The sequence below is a fragment of the Portunus trituberculatus genome, chromosome 44 (genome assembly GCF_017591435.1).
Source record: "Portunus trituberculatus isolate SZX2019 chromosome 44, ASM1759143v1, whole genome shotgun sequence".
Taxonomy (NCBI): Eukaryota; Metazoa; Arthropoda; class Malacostraca; order Decapoda; family Portunidae; genus Portunus; species Portunus trituberculatus.
The window spans coordinates 18,770,451-18,779,143 of NC_059298.1; the positions used below are offsets into that span (position 1 = coordinate 18,770,451).

Here is an 8,693-nt window from a genome sequence, read left to right on the forward strand (position 1 = left end):
ATATATAGATAGATAGATAGATAGAGAGAGAAATAGATGAGAGATAGACAGATATAGATAAACTGTCAACGCTTCAATGACGACAATAACAAAAAGAACGACAAAGCAAAGCTATGAAATATTAAAGAGATAAGTAGGTCGAGAGTCAAGAGAAGGAGGAGGAAAAGGAAGAGGATTAAAAAGTGAAGGAATATTGGAAGAAATTACGATGTAAGTTGTAGACAGATACAGGCAATAGGGAGAAGAGAAAGAAGAGGAGGAGGAGGAGGAGGAGGAGGAGGAGGAGGAGGAGGAGGAGGAGGCAGGGAGTCATATATGAGCCACGTGCACTGGCAACTCGGTAGGCACTCCAACCTTATTAATTGACGTCATTACCCCGCGTAAAAACATCCTCATCTGGATTTCTCGCTATACAAGTTACACGTAAAAGATACTTGCGTTTTTTCCTCCTCCGCCGTTTCATTTATCGGGGCCTTTTTTGCACGCGTCATTTCGTCGGTCTGGGAATGAAATCTTTGAGCTAATTAGAGGATTTGTGTTTTGATTCAGATTAAGGTGCGTATTTTGCCTCGGCCTTAATTCAATAGCTCAGTTAAATGGACGGAAACTTTATGAATATTTCTCATTTAGACCAAGAACCAGCGCCTCATTAGTCCTACCCAGCCAAGGTATTACTTCATTTTTACACCGGTCAACTTTAATTTCTTTGCAGCGAATGGTGGGATATTTCGTGATTTTTTTTTTTTTCTCTCTCTCTCTCTCTCTCTCTCTCTCTCTCTCTCTCTCTCTCTCTCTTGGATGCTCGTATTCATAAGCAGAAAAGTTACGGTGCTGTTGAAAGTTTACAAACACACACACACACACACACACACACACACACACACACACACTAAGTGGTAAGGATATCTATGTGGGTATCAATGTGTATTCTCTTTGTTTCTTTTGATCTATTTTATGTTCTTTATTTGTTGTTTTCGTAATGTATGTTTTCCTTTTTGCGTGTGTATGTGTATGTATAGGTACTATGTTTGTCCTAATTTTCAATAAATCATTGTTTTACACTTGACTTTGTTTGCCTTGATTAAATTGACTTTTTACACACTATTTTATGGTCTTGTTTTCTTCTATATATTTTCATCATGCTACTGTGTGTTATAGTGACTATTTCTAGTATAAGGTAAGTGTAAACATCACTCTACGCGATCGTATCAAGATTTTAGATGTTCCATATCCTACGCACGCGCGCGCGCGCCCCCACACACACACACACACACACACACACACACACACACACACACACACACACACACACACACACACACCATTCTGGAATATCATCATCACCCATTCGCCATTTACAGCCACCATTACCATCCAGATAAGACATTGCCATTAAAGACTACGTATAGAAAATCTCCAGTTACCTTCACCATCATTATCATCATCAAGCTTTTCTCACTTCACTAAAGCACATAGTACTTGTCACTATTTCCATCACCATTACAATCATCATTCAAGCGCCCTCTATACTTTCAGTCAACACCATTACCATCTAGTTTCCACCATTGCACTCAGAAGCAACGATGCCACTGTCACCAACACCACTGCCATTACCACCCTCACCACCAACTCAAAAGCGATCGTGGGACTATTACCATCACCACCACCATCACTCTTACCCATTACCACACACGTACAACACCATCACCTAGTTCTCCCCTAAAGACCATCATTCCTCCCTTCTTTCTACGTCCTCTAACACCACTCCCCTCCCCAAACACCACTCCTCCCATTCCCGCTGTCCCTTACTCCTTCTCGTCCCCGCCCTCCCTCCTTTCCACACCCTTAAAACAAAGTGCCAGACGGAAAGGATCCAATTCTGTATCGCCATTCGTGAATCTTTAGTTAAATCCTTCTTATCGCGCGCCGAAACAGCCGAAAGATGGGACTTCCCGTCGTTCATGTCCATGGCGTCCTGTGCTTACGCTCGGCTCTCGATTCCGACGTTCAATTCTCAGGCCAACTTACGAGGCGGTCACGCTCTTCTCGGTCTGGGTTGAGGGTTGTCGACGGCCTTTTAGTGCCTCTCGTTCCTCTCCTGACGTGCAGTGTCGCGTCATGAGTGCCTCGCTCACTTTCCCTCTCCACACCATCTCACTATATGTATAAGTGATACCGTTCATTTTTCCCTTGATTTCTTTATCACTACGTAGCTGTGTGATGGATGGATAGATTGCAAACGTGCTGTCAAGCGTGTTCTGTCCACCACTACCCAGCTTTCTCTCTCTCTCTCTCTCTCTCTCTCTCTCTCTCTCTCTCTCTCTCTCTCTCTCCTTCCTCAGTGGTTTTAACGTTAGTGGATGACTTGCTTTCCACACTTAGTTCTATTTTACCACCTATTGTAACCGTATTAACATTTATAAATATTCAAGCTTCACCAGAACATAATCTTTGTGAAAAAAAAGTGTTGCAGTTTCAATCAAATGTTCCCGTCCCCTTTTGTTTATCAGGGAATAAAACAAGAGCAATATCGAGTGAAGGGAGAATCAAACGACCAAAGTGACGCGCCTCCTCGTCTTCCCTTCCGAAATGAGGAAAGAAAAGAGCATTTGCATTTTCTATTTGAGACCATCCGACCGCCTTGTCCAGCCAGCCAATCACAGCGGACGAGAGAGAGAGAGAGAGAGAGAGAGAGAGAGAGAGAGAGAGAGAGAGAGAGAGAGAGAGAGAGAGAGAGAGAGAGACGAGGAGAAAGAGAGAGAGGAGTAGGGAAAGGAGGAGAGGAGAGAGGGGTGGACCTTGTCGCGAGCGTCATCTTAAGCAGCTGGTGCATTATGGGTGATAAACGAAAATGGGAACGACTGACTCTCTCTCTCTCTCTCTCTCTCTCTCTCTCACACACACACACACACACACACACACACACACACACACACACACACACAGTAAGAGATGAGAGGACATGGAAAGGCAGCCCGCGACTCACTCAAGTTTGGAGAATCTCTGAGAGTGGCTGAGACTGGTATAATGTGGCAGAGAAGGAAGAGTCGCGGGCGTTGTGATGGCCGACGCTATTGACCCCAGAGTTAAGGTTAAGGCTCTAAGGAAGGCAAGGAGGGAGGGAGGAAGGAGAGAAAGAGAGGAAGGAAGGACCAAAAGGAGGTTTTAGTGAATGTGGAACCAGCATTATGAGCCGAAATGATGTGGTCCTCTTCCTACTAGCAGCTTCCTCTTGCCTTTCCTCTTTTTCATCCTATTCCTACCGTTCTCCTCCTCCTCCTCTTCCTCCTTCTCCTCTTCCTCCTTCTTCTTTTCCTCCTCAATATGATATCATACTAGCCTTATGTAGGGGATGATAATAATGATTCTCTCTCTCTCTCTCTCTCTCTCTCTGTGCGCGCGCGCATGTGTGTGTGTGTGTGTGTGTGTGTGTGTGTGTGTGTGTGTGTGTGTGTGTGTGTGTGTATGTGTGTGTGTGTGTGTGTGTGTGTGTGTGTGTGTGTGTAATTCACTGTTTGATCTGCTGCAGTCTCTGACCAGACAGCCAAACGTTTCCCTACGGAACGAGCTCAGAGCTCATTGTTTCCGATCTTCGGATAGGCCTGAGACCAAGCACACACGTGAAAGGAGACACACCCAAAGATCTCCACCCGGCCGGGGAATCGAACTCCGGTCACCTGGCTTGTGAAGCCAGCGCTCTAACCACTGAGCTACCGTGTGTGTGTGTGTGTGTGTGTGTGTGTGTGTGTGTGTGTGTGTGTGTGTATGTATGTATGTATGTATGTATGTGTGCGTGTGCGTGCGTGTGTGTGTGTGTGTGTGTGTGTGTGTGTGTGTGTGTGTGTGTGATTCACTGTTTGATCTGCTGCAGTCTCTGATGAGACAGCCAGACGTTACCCTACGGAACGAGTTCAGAGCTCATTATTTCCGATCTTCGGATAGGCTTGAGACCAGGCAGGTGTGTGTGTGTGTGTGTGTGTGTGTGTGTGTGTGTGTGTGTGTGTGTGTGTGTGTGTGTGTGTGTGTGTGTGTGTGTGTGTGTGTGTGTGTGTGTGCACGTGCCTTTGAAAGTGGTGGCAATCATATTCAATATTTAGATTTGCACTACAACGGTTGAAGATTGTCTTATACCAGTAGCCAGACACGTGTGTTGTGCGCGTGTCCTGGGAAGATACACTTCTACCACCTTACAACTGCCTTAGAAATTGCAAAGAAACAAGTAACAGCAACACAGTGTATAAAAAGAAACGAGACCTGCAAAAAATCTACGCATAGCGAATTGGTCAGCTGGCAAAACTGTACCATGGAGAATAAAAATAATGTGTTTGAGGTTCTATTCTCTTATTTTTTCCCCTTTGCAATGATCATGAGAACAAAGACTATGGTGAATAGATGCAACACCTGTCTACACACACACACACACACACACACACACACACACACACACCTTAACTACTTCACACAGGTCGCCTTCCGTACAAGAAACAAACCTGCATAATACAAGGAGGGGAGGACGAGGGCCAAGACATAAAGAAACCACAAGAAAAGAACCAGACACACAAAAAAGACAACTAAAAAGAACAACCCCAAAAAACAAACACGTCCACCATACCCAGAAACGTCCCTCCCCCTGCATCCAAACTTCGAAGCCTGTCTAATTCTTAATCAACGAGGGAGTAAGAATATTTAGTAAAATCGAAATGAAACATGTTTGGCAAGGCTACCAGAGAGCGTTGCTGGAGATGTGCATAATGTAGGGGACAAGGCAGGTGCTAGGAGGGAGGGAGGGAGAGATGGATGGAGAGAAGGAGGGAGGGAGGGAGGGAGGGAGAGAGAGGGCAAGCTGGATGAAGGTGAGGGAGGTTGAGAGGTGGCGAAGGAGAGGGTGAGTGGATAGGGGAGGGGAACGAAAGACTACGAAGGCGAATGGAGGGATAGAAAGAGGAGGGAGGGAAAGAAGAAAAAGAGGGGAAGTGGAAAATGTTGGGGAGAGAGAGAGAGAGAGAGAGAGAGAGAGAGAGAGAGAGAGAGAGAGAGAGAGAGAGAGAGAGAGAGAGAGAGAGAGAGAGAGAGAGGAGTGTTTTATACAGATGAATGGATAGACATAACCCATAATAAATGTATGAATGAATGAAAACGTTGATATTTTTAATAATAATAATAATAATAATAATAATAATAATAATAATAATAATAATAATAATAAAAACAATAATAACAACAACAATAATAATAATAATGATGATGATAACCCTTAAATAAATCTAACATATAATACGTAATGTTTTGTTATCTTCTACAGAAATACTTTAATCTTCCCGTCAGTAATGTTATTTAGTAAAGTTAATCTAAAAAAGGTCAAGAAATAAGGAATACAGATGGAACACGACTACATATAAACAGCGCACACTGAAAATTGTTATAGAACTATGGATGTTTTTAACTTCATGAACCTTGCTTTCTCTCTTTTCTCATCCTCCCCTCTGGTACCCTTGGGAATAAATATCAACATTAGACCAATATTTGTCACACACACACACACACACACACACACACACACACACACACACACACACACACACACACACATAAATTCCCTTGAGAAAACACATCAAACATTATTAATCAACACATACACACACCCAACTGACACCCCTAGCACACACACACACACACACACACACACACACACACACACACACACACACACACACACACACACACACACACTCCTTGAGAAAACACACCCAACATTATTCATCACACACACCAAAACACACACGCACGCACACACACACACACACACACACACACACACACACACACACACACACACACACACACACACACACACACACACACACACTCTCTCTCTCTCTCCTAATGCCTGCGGACTTATTCTCAGCTTAAGTAAAACTGGAGCCGACATGTCCTCTTCTCTCAGGTGACGCTAATTGGCCTGACCCTCGCCCTTGTTCCCGCCGTAATTTTCTACTTGTGGTCGCCTCAGCTGGCCGGCGCGGGAGGAGCTACACGCCCTCATAATTAGTCTCCACCTCGCCCAAAGATCACATCAGGAAGGAGAACCACAAGAGGCGAAGAGAGGGGAGAGATGTGTATATGTAGATGAGTAATGAGTAATGATATGGATTTGAGGGGTAATTATAGAAAAGTAAAAGAAAAGTGTTGGGATTTTGACTTCACGCACAGGTTACACCACAATGGAGAAACACATGAGGCAAGGACAACAAATTTATGAGTAATAATCTGGATTTGAAGAGTAGAGATAAGAAATGAGAGGAAAAATGCTGAGATTCTGATTTAATCTTGAGGTCAACGCCACGGAGACACGGGTGGAAAAAAGGGAAGAAATATAGATATGTATATTAGCAACTGGTAGTAATATAATGTTTTGTATTCATGTGTAAGAAATAGGAGCAAAAAAGTATTAGATATCCAGCTTACCTAATGATCACACAACAAAGGAGAACGACGCAAGGCCAAAGAAGGGATGAAAACTCGTGTTTGTAGATATCACAAAGCGTTATGGTGTGAAATTAAGAGGTGATATCAAAAACAAAGACTGTTATAATATTTTCATCTCAAGTAGATTACATGAAGAAGGAAAACCATATAAAGCGAATAAGAGGAAATAGCATATATGCATTTCAAAAAGTCATTAAAGAGAATATAACCAATAGTAACTAATGCGTAATATGAAGTCCAGATACGAATAATAGTAAATGTAATGATGAATAACTAAGGGATTAATATTAAGAGAGTAATATGCAGCAGACAGTAGGACGCACTAATAAGAAGAAAGTATTAGGTAATCATGTGGAAGTAAATTAAAAGATAATAAGAGATAATCGTACGGAAGCAATTAGTGACCTTAATAATAATAATCTAAAAGTACTTAATTTATGTATTCATCAAACAAAAGAAGAAGAGAGGAGGTCATTATGTATGGCTAAGAGAGAGAGAGAGAGAGAGAGAGAGAGAGAGAGAGAGAGAGAGAGAGAGAGAGAGAGAGAGAGAGAGAGAGAGAGAGAGAGAGAGAGAGAGAGAGAGAGAGAGAGAGAGAGAGAGAATACTTAGTAGCGATCAGCAGTTAAAGTCAGATATATAATGAACAGAACAGGAAGAAAGCAAACGATCATATTTATTGAGATGAAAACCAAGATAACAATTCATAAACTTGATATGCAGCAATCATCAGGTCACTTCATGCATTACTTTTCACTACACTGGAAAAAATAAGCATGGATAAATGAATTTCGAGATAAATATAGTTACAAATGAAATGATATGACAGAAAAGATAATTACGTTTGGTTAAGCACGGAAACAATCGATAGACTCAAGAAACATCGATCAGTAGACTAAAATAATTCTCTAGATAAAGGTATATTTACAAACGAAATGATTAGACAGAAAAGATAATTATATTTGGTTAAAATGAAAATAAGCACAGAAACAATCGATAGACTCAATTGACATCGATCAGAGGACTAAAACCTTCATTCTTTTTTTGCATTCTTACACTAAAAACCAACAAAAATATAAAATGAGGAAGAATAAAATAAATAACAAAAACTATCGATCTGTAATTCTAATATGTGTATTATTTTTTTGTCACTGTTCAACAAACAATAATACTGATAATAATGAATTAGGAGGGAGATTAATAATAACAGATATAATAACTGATGTGTACTTTCATTACGTCGCGCCGCCTGATGGACACAAACGAGGATAAATGTGCAAATTAATTGAAAGAGGAACGATAATGTATGTATACCTTAATTGCTCTTTTTCTACCCACCTGCGTGTGTGTGTGTGTGTGTGTGTGTGTGTGTGTGTGTGTGTGTGTGTGTGTGTGTGTGTGTGTGTGTGTGTGTGTGTGTGTGTGTGTGTGTGTGTGTGTGTGTGTGTTCATGTGTGTGTCTGTGTGTGTGTGTGTGTGTGTGTTCATGTGTGTGTGTGTCTGTGTGTGTGTGTGTTTCACTGTTTGATCTGCTGCAGTCTCTGACGAGACAGCCAGACGTTATCCTACGGAACGAGCTCAGAGCTCATTATTTCCGATCTTCGGATGGGCCTGAGACCAGGCACACACCACACACCGGGACAACAAGGTCACAACTTCTCGATTTACATCCCGTACCTACTCACTGCTAGGTGAACAGGGGCTACACGTGAAAGGAGACACACCCAAATATCTCCACCCGGCCGGGGAATCGAACCTCGGTCCTCTGGCTTCTGAAGCCAGAGCTCTAACCACTGAGCTACCGGGCGTGTGTGTGTGTGTGTGTGTGTGTGTGTGTGTGTGTGTGTGTGTGTGTGTGTGCGCGCAGCTAAAACATTATATTAGAGCACATATACATGCATCTGTTTAAGAGTATTTCGTAGAATTCATACCAGAAGGGGCAATTAATTTATGAAACACTAGCAGTTTCATAATTTCCATTTAAAACATAACGCCCTCGTTTTATTTCAACTGCTTGCTTGTTTCATATTTTTCTTCCTACGTAAAACAAAAAATATGTGTTCATAAAGTGAGAATCAATATTTTTCTTACTTTAAGACTTGCATTTTTGTCATCTCTTACCATTGTTTTATATACTTTTTTTTTCAAAGACATATCTTTCTCATCAAGAGTTTCATTTATCTGACATTACTACGATAGTTTCAGTG

The 8,693-nt window shown here is 41.9% G+C and overlaps 1 non-coding gene across 1 annotated transcript; it reads right to left on the bottom strand.

Moving 5' to 3' along the window:
- Positions 1 to 8,220: 8,220 nt before the first annotated feature.
- On the bottom strand, positions 8,221 to 8,294 carry Trnal-cag. Its single transcript has one exon. It is a non-coding gene; the product is annotated as a tRNA-Leu (tRNA).
- Between the last annotated feature and the right edge of the window lie 399 nt (positions 8,295 to 8,693).